A 15,874-nucleotide genomic window follows, 5' to 3' on the forward strand; every position below is an offset into this window, starting at 1 on the left:
TTAAAAATGAATTTTAAATGAATTTTTCAAAACTATTAATTCTTATTTAATTAATAAATTTTTTCTTTTTTGTTCTTCTATATTTTCGAATGAAATTTTCTTATTTTAGTTTAATATATTTGGTAAATTTTATATATTTTATTTATTTATCCATCCATTTGTTCACTTTAGTTCTTCTTTTCATTTTTATATGTTACGAATATAAGAAGAAATTTTTTAAAATGAAATGCGCTTAATTTTTCTCTTTTATGTTTAATTTTTTTTTATTTTTATTTATATTTTGTCATAATTTTTCTTTTGTATCATCGTTATTCGAAATTTAGTTAATTTTTATCTAAAATTATTTCATTATAATGCTATTTTTGGTTAATTTTTTTATTAAATTAATTTTAATTTTTCATTTTTATTATATTCTTTATCAATTTTTATGAATTTATGGAATTTTATATGAATTTTCAACAAAATTATAATATATAATATTTAAATTTTCGCGCGATTTAATATAAGAAATTTTAACATAAGATTCAGCCAATCAAAAAGTTGCAACAGCGGAATAACGAGATGAAGCAGTGCGCGTTTTAATATGCATGACACCTGTTTACCAACGAAATTCATGGACAAAGGAGGTATAGTACCGATATAGGTGCGTAACTTTGTGTAATTTTTATCGATATTGCCATGTAATTTATTACATACTAATACCCTATTTAGTTATTACACATTTATATAATCGTGTATAAAGTAATATTCCAAAATTAAATAGTTTTTTACATCTTTTTATCGTTTCTACGTTGCATCTTCGTATGACAGTTACCGGTTGTTTGTAAATTTGAACGAGAATTTCCTTTCAAATATTGTTTTGTTTCAGTATTACTTGAATCTACATTTATTCTACGATTTTGATTTCCAATTGTACAGATTATACTCGATTATAGCGTAACAAGTGATAGCCGATGTGGTTAGGGATATGAACATTTGGTAATGTATCTAGTGTGACAGAGATAGATATATTTAAAATAGTTTCAAATATTCCATTTCTAAATCTACATCTATAAGTTTCTGTATGTTATGTTTTTGTTTTGCTCGGAGTGCTAACATAACGTATAGTTTTTACTATAATTTGTACCAGAAATTCGATAATCTTTACTAAATTGGAGATTCGTATTCGTGAATGCTTGGCTTTTGTTGATCACCTACCGAACATCGCTGCCCTTTCCCTCTCATCGCCATTACTAATTTCGGTAATCGAAATTATATCGCAGTCCACCATTTTGTCGTTGAAAATCGCGACAATTAGTAGTCCCTTCCTTTCGCAACAGGTACGCAATTGTTTCTTACTTATATAATTTACTTTAATAGTTACTTTCTTATCTTTATATACGTATTATTATTACGAAATTAATGCGTATTTCAATTGATGATTATTTTAACCTGATATTTCAAATCGATAATTTTTGAGGGAATAAATTTCTTTTTATTAATCTTTTTCGTCATTAAAATTACGATAAATCGCAAATTGTTGTACTTATACAAAAGAATTTTAGGTTGGATTATTTCTTTCTTTTAATGCGGTACTTGTTATTTCATACATTTTATGAATATTTATTATGTATATTTATTACGTATATTATTCTATAAAAATTTGATTACTTTTTATATACATTAATAGACAGTTGTTGAGAAACCTCAAGACGGGAAAATGTATTTCAATATGGATATCACAGTAACGGTTTGATATAATTCCTCATCAATAGTTCTTTTACGGAGAAATGGTAATGTTTGTTTTTATATTAAAAATAAATATATTTTTATTTTCCTTTTTTTTTGTATGAATTTCTTTTATTGTTTATTTGTTAAGTAATTCATAACACATCAAGATATCAATATTTATGAATATTGATATAAAAGGATATTAAACAAATTGCATTTTTATTTCCATATGTTAGATTATATTTTTTATTTTAAATGATTTCATTATTCCTTGATCATTTTTAATTAACAGTTTTAGAAAAATAATAATATTTTCCATAACAAAGAGGTACAATATTATATTTTTTTTTTATCCAATTCTCTTTGCTATTACAACTTTTCTTTCAGAAAATTGTAATCGCGCTCAATGCGATTAGTAAGATTCATGCTTGGTTCGTAGTAATATTATTTATCTTTTAAAGTGTGACTCAATTTAATTTATATAATATAACATATATAATAGTTACACGTGAAATTAAAGTAAGTGTTTGTATGCCGATAACACAGTATATTATATTAACGAATATTAATAGTAATTTATTTTTATATTTTTATTCAAAATATTTATTTTCGGTAGAATCAATGTTTCTCTCAAGATAATAAGGTGATTATTCGATATATCGCGATATCATGCGATGAGATAATTATCTTTGTTTTTATTTAAATTTTTATACTTGTTTAAAATTTCCTACTTCTTTTAAAAAATAGAGTCATTTCAATTTCTAGTTATTTTCATTGCTATTGCATTTTTTTTTAAATTTCAATATTTTTATCATATTTGTAAGTTATTGTGTTTTATTATAGGTATTTCTCAAAGAACGACTTCCCATGGATCACGACGATTGATGTCAACACAGATTCTTCGCATCTAATGACGAATCGCATGCATTTTTGTTCCTCTGGTTACTTAATCATGTTGCAGAATGAAAGATCCGAACCGACACGGGTAACTGGCTGTATACGTAGAATTTTTTACGAACACAGTGACCATGGATATGTACAATATCCGTGAATAGTAACATTTTTTTTTTTTTAATATTTTATCTATTAGATGAGGATAGGTTTTCTTGTACAACGTAAGCATTTTTAATAAAATAAATAAATTATAATTGAATTTATATTGATAAAATTTTATTACAATATAATTAATTATATTTATGAATAAGAATTAATATTTGAAAATACATAAAAAGTATTGAAGTAAGTATTTTTTAGTGAAAAAATCGGATGTTTTCCGATTTTAATAATATATTATATTTAAATAGAACTTACAATTATCATACAGTGTTAGTGATGATAATATGTTTAAAAATTTGACATTCTTTTTTTGATGCGTATAAAATAATGAATTTTATATGCAAGAAGACATTTCGCGACAGAAAGAGTAGATTTTTTAATCAAAGCGAAACTTTTAAAAATTGCATTTATATTTTCGATAATATGCTTTGACGAAAAAATTATCTGAGGTTATTTTGACTGATATATAGAGTCAATTATTTGTTATAATCAAATAGTAAATAAATTTATTGTTCACATTGTTGAAATTTTTCTATATTTTAATATTAAATTAGTATTTAGTAGTTTATTAAATTTATAAAGTAAATTTATTTAAAATGAAATAAATAAAATATGTAAATAAATTTTAAGTTAAGAAGTATCAATCCGTTAGTTAAGAACAAAAATTAATATTCTTATCAGTATTTTCAGATTTAACCATTTTCAAATATATTATCAGAACTTCACTCACGTGCTCAAATACTACTGAATGAAAGACAGGCGATGGGTATGATAATCATAATTGAAAAGCTAGTAAAGATTTGCAAACTGTATACTCAAAAAGGAATTTATTTGAATATAAATTTTCATGTTAAAAGAAGATGAAAGTGCTGGTTAGGAGGAAAATAGATAGATTATTAATTAACCAATCTTCATCAGTGTAAGTTGGAATATACAATATGTAGTTATATTAAATACGAATAATATAATTATATACTGTATGAAGAATGTGATTCAATTGCGAGCTCGATATTTTCATAGATAAAAATTTAATGAAATAACGAATAACGTTCTCGTTTTAATCTTTAAAGTTATGAAGTATAAATATAAATTTGTCTCATATTTTTGAAGATATTTAATTTTGTATGGGTACTTAGATTATAACTTATTAGGTAATACAATAAATAATCTAAAGTCGGTATTTCAGAAGATATGACATGAACAAAACTTTATATTCTGAAATACCGATCTGTTCACATTTATTGTACTTCTCGTTTATCAATTATGTTCACTCTTTCAAAGAATACATATAGAGGTTTAGAGATGGCGTTAGTAGTCCATTCATATTCTCTATTATATCCTTTCACTATTTGTTCTGCGTAAGTATTTAAATTCTTTCGTTTCAATCTAGAAATTCATTCCTTAATTCTTATCTTATCTTTGTTTTTTTCTTATTATACGTGATCCTCATCCTATGTATTATGTACTTTGCAAAATTTTTACCAAGAATGAATTTCAAATTTTACCTCCATTATTTAATTTATTTTTTAAAAATTTCGACAAAATTCGATTCAATTTTTATATGCTTTAAATATATATATATATATATATATATATATATATATATATATATATATATATATATATATTCAGTCACAGAAAATATGCATACTTTACATGAATAAAAATTTTTTTTCATATATCGTTGAAGCAGAATGTATATTTTATAATATAAAATATATACGTTTTAAATATAAATTAGATTTTTAAATTTTGCAGTTTATATATTCTTTTTGTATAAATTATCCAGAAATCCGAGAACACTGATTAAAAGGTAATTTAGAAGATTTTTAAAGTAATTTCAAGCAATGTTTTTCTTTGCAAGAACAGTGTTAATATTTCATTAAGGAAATTTTAATGAAAGTTTTTGCAAAGGATGATGTTACGTTGAAATTTGATTTTCCAATCTTTCATTACGCTACTAGTAAAATACCTACTTCTAATTAAACGTGATGGAAGATTGCACACGACAATGTTTCCTTTGGTATTCGATTTGCATTCCACCTTTCTTTAACCTCGTTTCCACGCAAAACTCGCATTGTTATATCATATAGGCTGAGACCGGATAGAATGAGCTATAAGATCCGAAATGTTAATCCATTCGATGCACATCGTCTCGTTTGAGTCTCCAATAAATCACAATATTCTGGAATAAATTCGAAATGGAAGAAGTAGGTAGCCCAAATTTTGTCGTTTGGTAAAAATAAAAATATTGCTAAAAATTTTACCGTATTTATTTTTTTTTATTTTCATGACAAAATACGATCGTAGAGTTCTCAATTATTCTCATCTTCAAATTTATTTTTTATATCTTTTAAAATATTTTTAATAAAATAATTTTCGTTTTGAATTGTTAATTTTTAATATTTTTTTAACCTCATAATTAAATATATCCTTTTATTTATAAATTCATTTATTTTTATTTATTTATAAGATATGGCATTATGATTATTTATGATTATATATATTTATGATTTAAAAAAAAACATTTTATAACGAAAAAATAATTTCGATTATTCTTTGATTGTGTGATGAAAAAATATTAAAGGGTTTGTGTTAAACGATTAGCCAACAGATTTTATAATATTAAAAAGTATATAGGTTGTCTGTTATTTCCGAATGTCATTGCGTTTAATTGCGATATTTCAAGTTTTAATATATCCGGTTAGATTGATCGGTAAAATGTTAAATTTACGGCCAATTATTTTAAGAATACGTAGACATACATTATATATTATTACAAATTTTTGTTTCTATCCTTTCATCACATAATTAAATCGAATCAATTGACACGCAACAATAGAAGAATAAAGTATTTAATATTTTTGAATTCCTTCTATCTATGTTCGTTTATGAAATTTCAAACAAAGAATATGATTCGCTTTTGTTTCTTACTTTCATTCTTCGTTTTTTCTATTTAAATTCTATTGAAACTATAACGCATAGAATTTTAATGTTTAGGCGAACAATAACATAAAAAGGATAATATCAAATTCTTTTTGAATATAATAATTTGGCAATTCGTACGTTTTGAGTTGAATTGATATATTTTTTATGTATTAAGACTTTTCGAAGATACGAAAAATATAAAAAAAAAAAAAAAAAAAAATAAAAAGATTCAAAAGAAGAATTTAAATTATAGTTGTTTCTATTTTTTTAAATTCGTTTTTCAATTTGTTTCATCATTCGTAATCATTCGTAATTTGTTTATTTTCGAAAAAATTTTTTCCAAGAAATATTCAGTATAATGCAATTACATTGCGACATAAAATTGTTTCTACATTTTATTACAAATTTATATAATTCACATAATAATTTTTCTTTATAATTTGTAATCAATATATTTCTCTGATATTTTCTTGACATAAAAGAATATGGTATCCTACATAATAAATTTTATTTTTATTTGTCACTTAAATTGTTTTTGACGTTCATTTCTCATCAATCATGTCATTTTTTAGACACATATCGATGCTTATCGAATATTATTTTTCTCGTACTTTTAGAAGACAAAAATGACTGACGTTTTATTCCAAACGCGATTGATTCAAAAACAAATAACATTATTCTAGTTCGAGAAATCTATAAGAAATATGCGCCGATCTGTTCCTTTTTATTGAGAAATTTTTGTATACAACAGATTACTACTCAAGCGAAAAATTTTCTCGAACTTGGCCAGTCACGATTCGGGCATTAGCCAAGATATTATTGGTTATTGGCGTGCCCCACCGGGAAACTGACCTTGACTTTTCTAATTAAACCAGGAAGGAATTTTTCTGAGGGTATAAACTTCAGTTGCAAATAGAGTGTCATTGTGATCACATCGTAGTTCGATCGCCGAGTATGACAATTGCATTAGTTTTGTTCTAACACGTTCTCTATCCGTTGGATGCGAATGATGCCTGCTATGACTTTGAAAGAGACCCTGCTCTCTAGTTATGCGCTCCGCAAGTAACCAGTCTTATACAGTTCACTCATCTTTAAGAAGGATATCATATGCTACGATATCTGTCGAAGAACATTTTATAAGCAACCATTATTATCTTACATCCACCGAACCATTATAATGATATTATTGCGGGAGCAAAATGTTATTTTGCATGTAAAAGATATAAGGAAAGATTAAATTAAAAAAGGTAATACTTTTTCAAATTTTATTTCACTTTAAATATTTACGATAAATAAGCAAACAAATTATTATTAAAGTCCAAACGTTTCTTTTATCATTTATAATTTGTTACAGCTTTCTCGTTCTGTACAATGTTCCCTTTCTAACATTTATATTTAGGAAATTATATATAACTGCCTTCTTCAAATCAAGAAAAATATATTTTTTTTTCTAAAAGAATTAATATGCGATTAATATTGAACTAATTATTAGTTCAACATTAGCGATTAAGATTTTGAGTTTTGATTTCTCAACTGAATATATCGCTCGAAGATCACCTCCGAACCATGATTATAAAATACTTCAATTGCCGTTAATGAATGCTATTCTAATGAAATGACAATACTCATTTCATAATCGATTGCATTGTGTTTTGTTAATAGTTGTGAAAGAAATTTTGATAATGTTCTAAATGTCATATAAGTTTTATCAAATTAAAAATTAAATTATATATTATTGAAATAAGACAAATATTGACACTAGTGACTTTTATGTTATAAAAATTTCAATATTCTTTTTATAAGAAAAAAATTTATCCGATGTGTCTGTCCCTGTACGTCAACAACAGGCAATCTTAAGTTAGGCAGAAGCACAGCCATTAACTTTGAGAAATTATATTTTATTCAACTTTAAATATAAATAATGAAGCGAAGCAAGAAATTTGATTATTAGCTAAAGAAACTTTTGATACAAACTTTAATACAAGGTATATCTAAAAATATATTGGCAAAGTAAAATGGCAAATCTTTGCCTAAGTATTCATTAAATTGTTTTCCTTCGTTTTTCTATTTTTGTTACAAAATTAAAAGACAGAATCGAACATCATTATTTTTGTTTTTGTTCCATATTTAAAATAAGTATGAATAAAAAAACAAAATTTAATTAATTATTTATAATTAAAAATATTATTGTCAAAAATTAATTTAGGAGAAACAGCAGGAAAACGCAAATCAGATATAACACAATATTCCTCAAAGTAAATATTGCGTACATTTTTATGCTTTTTATGTATTTATGTACTTATCTGTGATACAAAATTGTCAAAAAAATGTAATTGTTGTATCAATTTAATTATATCAATTTAGGTCAAAATGATTTAAGTATATCAAAACGATATTAAAATTAACAGTAATAATGAACAAGATAAAAGAATCGACATTGGTAAGAAGATTCGCATTAATTTTTTATGAAATATTTATTTTATAATAAAATTTTCTCGATAGTCTAACTACAGATTATATATATACATCTTACGAGGTGATACTTTCAAAATTTAGATGGAAATAAATTAAATTCAATTCAATAATTCAATTTAGAATCTACAATTTCATCACGTAGTATCGTTGAAAATATTGAAGTAAAATCGTAGTGATTGTATCTTATTAGAAGATAATGTGATATCTATCTAATATATTTTAATATATTAGAATATATTAATATATTTAATATATTACAATGATACGCCACAGATTATAGAGTATTGATATTATAGAAGTTTGGAAATGATATGATAAACGATATGTAATTGAACAAATAAATCATAGAAAAAATTATAAAAAAAGATAAATTTATGAACATAAAAATGAAAATAAATCTGATAATATTTTCGTAGACAGTATTCCTACGCATTTAGAAGCATTCATAACAATAGTAACAATGTTTTAATGTTAATGAATATTTAAAAAAAATATATAATATAATAGATATATATAATATATAAGATATATAAATATAATAAAACTTAGCATTTTTTCTTCGAAAATTTTTCAATGATAAATTTTTTAAAAATCGATATTAAGCTACGAATTACGCAGTATCTATTAATAGTCCAATTTTTAGATTTGTGCTAATTTTCCTTTGGATATTTTAGTTTTTTTTTTTTGGTCATTTAGATTGAATTGCAGGTACCACTTTATTAAATTCATCGTGGGATCATCGCTGGTTCGTCATGGAATCATCATGCGATCATCGTGGGGTGCGTCTTAATTTTAAGTTAAGTTAATATCATATGATACATAGAATACGTTTATTTATTGCGAGCACATTTCGTACCTAAACACTAATTCTAACTTTTAAGTCAAATATAAAATTCTCTATATTTTCTTAATTTATCGATTTTATATAGCTAATTACTTTTACTTTCTTTTCATTAATTATTTTTCAAATTCAATTCGAATCGACTGTTCATCAATCGTCACAATTGCAAGAATTCATCGAACTGATGCTCTACTTCGATAGCCAGTCAAAGGTCCGCGCTCTGATCAATTGATATCTTGGATACCAATTGATCTGAGATAAGTTCTGTACTACTGCGGTCTTCTGTAAATCGGCTTCGGTGATTTTAAGATGATTTCCAGTTCCTTCCTTCGTGTTATTGGGACGACATCCTAATAATCCGACTTCGATAGTCTTGGAACTACTTCTAACTCCTGTAATTGTGAACATCGTGCATTCGACTACAAGACCGTATCAACCCTTTGCTTGTCAACATGAATATCATCCGTTTGATAAGCCAAATAAGTCGATCGATGTAAGTCGTGATGGAGCAGTCATACAAATTTTTTTTATTCTTTATTTATCTCATTATTCCTCAATATTTAAGTATAATTTTAATTTCATTTAACTTTTTTCGTGCGAAGTAAAATGTGAGTGTAATACGAATACATTTTAACGCGAATACTTGAAACGTAGATTTAAGATTTGTAAGATTTTTTGAGATTTAAATTAGATTTAAATTTCATCAAGCGATAAATATAAGCGAAAAATAAATTAAATTATAAGATAGATATATAGATTAAATTTAATGCGAACAAAAATATATTATTTAACTTAAGGTATAAAATAAAAATCTCAATTGTTTTACTTTAAAATAGATCTCGAGTATTTTGAGTTTTACTATAATTTTCGTTTTCTATTTTCATCTCCAATTTCAATTTTTATAATTATTCGAAACGTTTATTTCTTATTTTTTCTTGTACTTATCTTTATGATTATTTATTTTTATAATAGTTTTTCGTTAAGTTTTTCTAGCTTTTCTTAATTCACTGTCAACCACACGCAACGATGACAAGAATCGTTGAACGGGTACTCTATTTCCGATGGTCAGTCAAGATTCCGCGTTTAGGTCAATTAATACTTTCGAATACTCAATCAAAGGTCTTGCGATCGAATTTATTTTTATAATCTGGCGCTAGTGGACTAGAGTCTACAATTCTATATCTTTTCTATGTCATTGGAATAAATATTTTTTCTATTAAGCCGTTGTCGCAACTTTCGATTAACCACGATTGATAAGAATTATTTGTCTGTTGATCCTTATAAGTCCAGCGATGTAAGTCGTGATACAAGAATGGCAATGATTAACAAGTTGATTTTTTTTTAATTTCTTCTTCATTTTTATTAATCATGTGTTGAACTCTCTCTTTGTAAACATTGCAATTCTTCATATAAATTATAATTACTTTTTTCGCTTTAAATTATTGTAAAGGATCATTGTAAAAATAATTATACATTAATTTAAATAATCATTTCATTTTATTTATTTAATTTCTATTTCTTTTTTTTTCATAATTTATTTAACATTAATTATAATTTATTTCAATAATCAATTATTTATATTTTATATTTTTCTAATTCATCTATATTAAACATTAATATTAATGTTTCGTACTTCATTTATATGTTTCTTAATTTATTTAATTTTTATTGCATTTAATTTTTTAGCTTTAGATAAGTCTCGATGCGTAGTCACTTTCTCATTGTAAAATCTGGTAATTGACATCTTTTTTCCAAAATTCTTCTTTTCAAAATTCTCTTAAAAAGAGTATATGAAAAATATTTTATTAAAAAGATTCAATAATTTTCATTTCATTCATTCAATAATTTTCTTTTTTTTTTTTTTTGGAAAAGATAAGAATTATGAATGAAGCTAAGAACTAAACTTTAATTATTCTACGTTTTAGTTTTTCCTAATTTTATGATCTTTTGTATGTTTTTTCTTTTTATATTATACTTTTTACATATTTATTTATTTTCTTAAATTATTTTATTGCGTTTTTAATTCTCTCTAATTGATTAATTTTTATTAGTAATTAATTTTTATGCTTAATTCTTATTATATTTTTCATTAACGGACATTCCATAGGATCTCAATGTTCAAAAAACTATAATCAGAAAGTCGTAAGTAAAGAAGCCTATAATAACATGGTGTGATTTTTTTTATCGAAAATCATCCTGACAAAATATATTACCAGTGCAAGTGATCTCTCAATTACGCGGTAAATACTTAATTCTATTTATTCTTATTTTATCGTGGAATTTATAGAACCTATTAAATATTGTGACAACAAAATTAATTAATCTTTCGAATTTTTTATGCTTTTTCCTTCGATCGTTAGTTTTATTGTTTGAGATTACTGGTATTATTGGTATTGCATATTCGTAAATCTAAAAAAAACTCATAAAATTATATTTTAGTTCACGTAAAAATATAAACTCAATGTATAACATTAACATTTTTATATTTAATTTTTATTTTGATAATTTTAATTTATATTTGATTATTTATGATCAAATGATAGCAAACTTGTTATTCAATAATTTGTGTTCGATCCAAATTATTAACTTCTTGGTTTGATCACGTCTTTTTAATTCATTAGTAAATTTATATCATAATGATAGATATGATAAAATTTAATGTAATAAATTAATTTTTTTTGCAGTTATAATCTTGATTAAAAAATTTTTCTTTCATAATTGCTGTCTCTATACAATGATAATTATGAATTATACAATATTATTTGTTGACTTGTTTTAATTCAACGAGCATTTCATTGAAAAATAAACATTAAAATTTTAATTAATTTTTCATTGAATGTATATGATATATCGATGTAAAAATTAAAAAAAAATTATATATTATTACATAGTAGTATATAAATCTCAGTCTATTTCGAATATGTCCAAATTTATTTAAATAAATTATTTTCAAAAATCATTATTTAAGTACGATTGAACTGAAGTGTTATTCACAAAGATTTTTCTGTAATCTTTGTTCAAATAAATCCTGTAACTTTTTATCATTATTAATTTTACAATATAAATTATTATACAATATAAATAATTTTTTTGTTAAAATAAAATAGAATGCGTTGTCGATTGTGATCGATGGGATCAAAATTTAATTTAGAGAATTAGCTAAAATATTATTTTATATTGAAATAATTAAAATTGAAATAATTTATAGAAATGGATTTCAAACTTTTTTTGATCTTAAATCGATAGAAATATTATCTCACTAAAATTGGTTATTTTTGTCAATTTTTATCAATCTTTATTAATATCTTTATGTAATAAACAGTATAATTATTGATTCAATATGAAATGTGAGACAATTTTTATTCTGAAAATTTTGAATATCAAATATTTTTACAAAATAATATTATAAACACATTATATGAAAGAAAAATTAAAAATATATAAACAGAAAAATATATTTAAAAAAAAATATTTTATAGCTATGAGAAGAAATTTAAATACATGTAATGGTTCGAATTATTATTACAATAATCTAAAAAAATAAAAAACAAATCATGTTATAAAAGTTTATTATATTTAATTTTCCAGATAAATTTCCTGCAAATTTATTTCTTTTTCTATAAGCTTTGTATACTATTAATCAAGGATCACATTTAAATTTAATCAACTTAAAAATTATTATAAAAATATTTAATTTCATTTATTATGTCATTGACAGAAGTTGAAAAAACTATTTTTTAGGTAGATAGATAGGTAGATATCCCTCATCAATGCTATCAATGTTCATCAAAAAAGTTTAAGGAATTTGAAATTAATTTATTATTATGCATTAAACTTTTCAGATTATTTTGGATTGAAAACCTAATGTATTCTGGAAAGAAAATTTGTAATTAAGAGAAGTTAGAAGAAATATATTTCAAAAGTTAAAAATATATAAAATTCATTTGAATGAAGATAACTCAAGAAAATCAATAAATAATTTAATTATTAGTGTTTGTAATTCTTTTAAACACAAATAATCAAAATAAAAAAGAAAGGCTAAATAGTAAATATAAGAATATTAAATACACATTGAGGTGACAATTTATAATTCAATTGTAATTTATAATGCAATTTTTTTTTCAAATTTATAAAAAAATTTTTATCTCTATTTCTTTTCCTTATATTTCTTATACATCACATTTTAAAAATAGATGAGAATTTTTTAATCAATTTTTGTTTCATTTTTAAATTTGAATCCATAAATAAATAAAAATAAAAATCAAATTACATCAACAAAATATCAATATCAAATGGCTAATTCAAAATTTACATTATGTTTATTTGAGAAATTAATTTTTAATATTCGATATAGCGGTACTGAAAGAAAATTGATCCAATTAGTATATGTAAATCATGAAATCCAGTAGCTGTACAAAAAATTGAACCATAAATTCAATCATTAAAGCAAAAAAAGGAATTGAAATTAAAGTAAAGTAAGAAGAAAAAAGGAATTTAAATTAAAGTAAAGTAAGAAATTGTTCTATAAATTCAAAGAACTGTTCTAAATAAAGAATTAATAATCTAAAGACAAAATAATTAGTCATGGACTATTTGTGACTATATGAAATGGAAAGTTTTTTTTCATTATTTATGAATTAAAATTAATTGATTCTGAAAAATATAAAATTAAAAGAATCGAAAATACATATTTTTGAATAATTGATACAAAAATTTCTAAAGTTAATAATATTTTTAAATTAATAAATTAATTGGAATTATTGTATAAAATTTCTAATAAAAATATCTAATAATGTTAAAATTAAATATCCTGAAATTGAATTTATTGATAATCGAATTGATAAAGTTCATTGATAAAGTCGAATAATTACTCTAATTAATTCAATAATAATTATAAATTTATTAAAAATACAGAAGAGCTTCTATTGGAAATCATTTCTTTTATTATGGAACATCAAAAGCGTGAAATCAATTTTTCAAGTTTCAATATTATATTTCTTTCTCTACATATTTCATTTTATAATAATTCAAAATGAAAAAAATTTTAAATTATAAATACATAATTCTATCTCTATCATAGAGAAGATAAAAAGACATATATTACCAGAAGAATTGTATGCAAACATGGAAACATGAGAGTTGATTTCACATATTCAAAGAAATTTTTTTTCCAAAAATAAATTATTCTATACATAACATTTTAAAATATTGTATATATATAAATTTTCATTGAAATCAAATCGTTCATGATAATTCAATTTCTTTACAAGATAATATTTTTGTGACTATATATTAAATTACGAGTAAGACTTCGAATAATAAATAGTAGCAATATCAGTAGTCTAAGTGTTCAATATAATTTTTTAGATAATCCAATAATTTATATTATTTTGTTTAAAGTGAAACATGACAATTTTACTGTATATTACCCGTTTATATATATACGTATATATATTTATACTTGTATGTACATATATATTCGTTTCAATCAGTTCTTTCAGCTTTGTTCTCTTTTACCTCTTCCTTATCAAATTATTTTTTCAAATTGCTAGTACTATATTGCACTTCCTTCTTTTTTTTTTCTTTTTTTTCAATGTTTCTAAATACACAGGAATATTGTTAACGAAGATATCATCAGATTTATATATTTTCGCTTATAAATTTATCTTCAATTTTTTTTTATCACTCATTTGTTCAATTACGTATTGTTTATCATATCATTTTCAAACTTCTATCTAATTTCACTCTGTCATTGCCTATCATTGAATATATATTAAACATATAAAAATATATTAGATAGATATCATATTCTCCTCTAATAAGGAACGATCACATCCGATTCAAAATTTTCAACGACACTATGTGATACAATTGTATACATTCTAAATTCAGTCGTTGAATCTAAATATAATTTATTTCCATCTAAACTTTCAATTGTTAAAGTACCATCTCGAAATGTGTATCTGCATCATCCGTAGTTAGATTATCGAAATCTAAAATTTTATTTAAATAAATGTGTATTATTATTAAGTATTTATTATGTAGAATTTCATTAAAATTTCATATCAATCTTCTTACCTATTTTATCTTGTTCATCCTGTTACGTAATACGTTAATGTTAATGTTCTTTTGATACGCTTAATTCATTTCATCTAAACTAATATTCACAACTTTAAATTTTTCTGAAAACAAAATTATCATTGTATTTGGCAAATGCTCAAATCAAACGTAAAAAGTATAAAAATGTATGTAAGAATATACGTTTACTATAATCATAGAAGAAAGACAATATTGATGATGTTAAATTCTGTCTGTTTTAATTTTCTAATGAAAAGAGAAAAATGAATATTTAACCTGATGGATGTTTAATCCAAGCTTAGTATTTTACTGTCATTATATTTTTAGATACATGTTGTACCAAAGGACCAAAAGTTCCTAAATCTGGTAACTAAATTTCTTGCTCTCTTTCATTATATTTAAAGATGATAGAATAGAATAGCTTTAAAGTTAATGCATCTGCATAACATCTTTGGTTGCCTGTGTACGTTGCAGTGTGCAGTGACAGGCATATTGGATGTATTTTTTTTTTATAAAAAAGAAAAAAAAGATATTGATATATTTTATTACATGATATATTTATTATATATATTTATTACAAAAAGTTGTTACAAAAAGTCATTGACGTTAATATTTGTCTATTCCAATTATATATATATATATATATATTATATATATATATATATATTATATATATATTATATACAGAGTTTAATTTTTAATTTTATGATTTAAGGAAAACTTACACATTTAAGAAGATTAGAGTCAAAACTTCCTTCACCATTTTGACAAGAAACACAATGCAGT

General features: G+C 23.0%; 2 long non-coding RNA genes across 2 annotated transcripts; one reads left to right on the forward strand and one right to left on the reverse strand.

The window, feature by feature from the left end:
• Positions 1-446: 446 nt before the first annotated feature.
• On the forward strand, positions 447-2,869 carry LOC107965750. The gene is made up of 2 exons (XR_003306447.1): positions 447-643; positions 2,554-2,869. It is a non-coding gene; the product is annotated as an uncharacterized LOC107965750 (long non-coding RNA).
• Positions 2,870-14,593: 11,724 nt separating this feature from the next.
• On the reverse strand, positions 14,594-15,532 carry LOC113219375. Its single transcript, XR_003306448.1, has 3 exons — positions 15,365-15,532; positions 15,089-15,192; positions 14,594-15,003 (listed from the first exon to the last, which is right to left on the reverse strand). It is a non-coding gene; the product is annotated as an uncharacterized LOC113219375 (long non-coding RNA).
• Positions 15,533-15,874: the final 342 nt, after the last annotated feature.

Source organism: Apis mellifera, unplaced genomic scaffold (assembly GCF_003254395.2).
Source record: "Apis mellifera strain DH4 unplaced genomic scaffold, Amel_HAv3.1 GroupUN_254, whole genome shotgun sequence".
Classification (NCBI taxonomy): domain Eukaryota; kingdom Metazoa; phylum Arthropoda; class Insecta; order Hymenoptera; family Apidae; genus Apis; species Apis mellifera.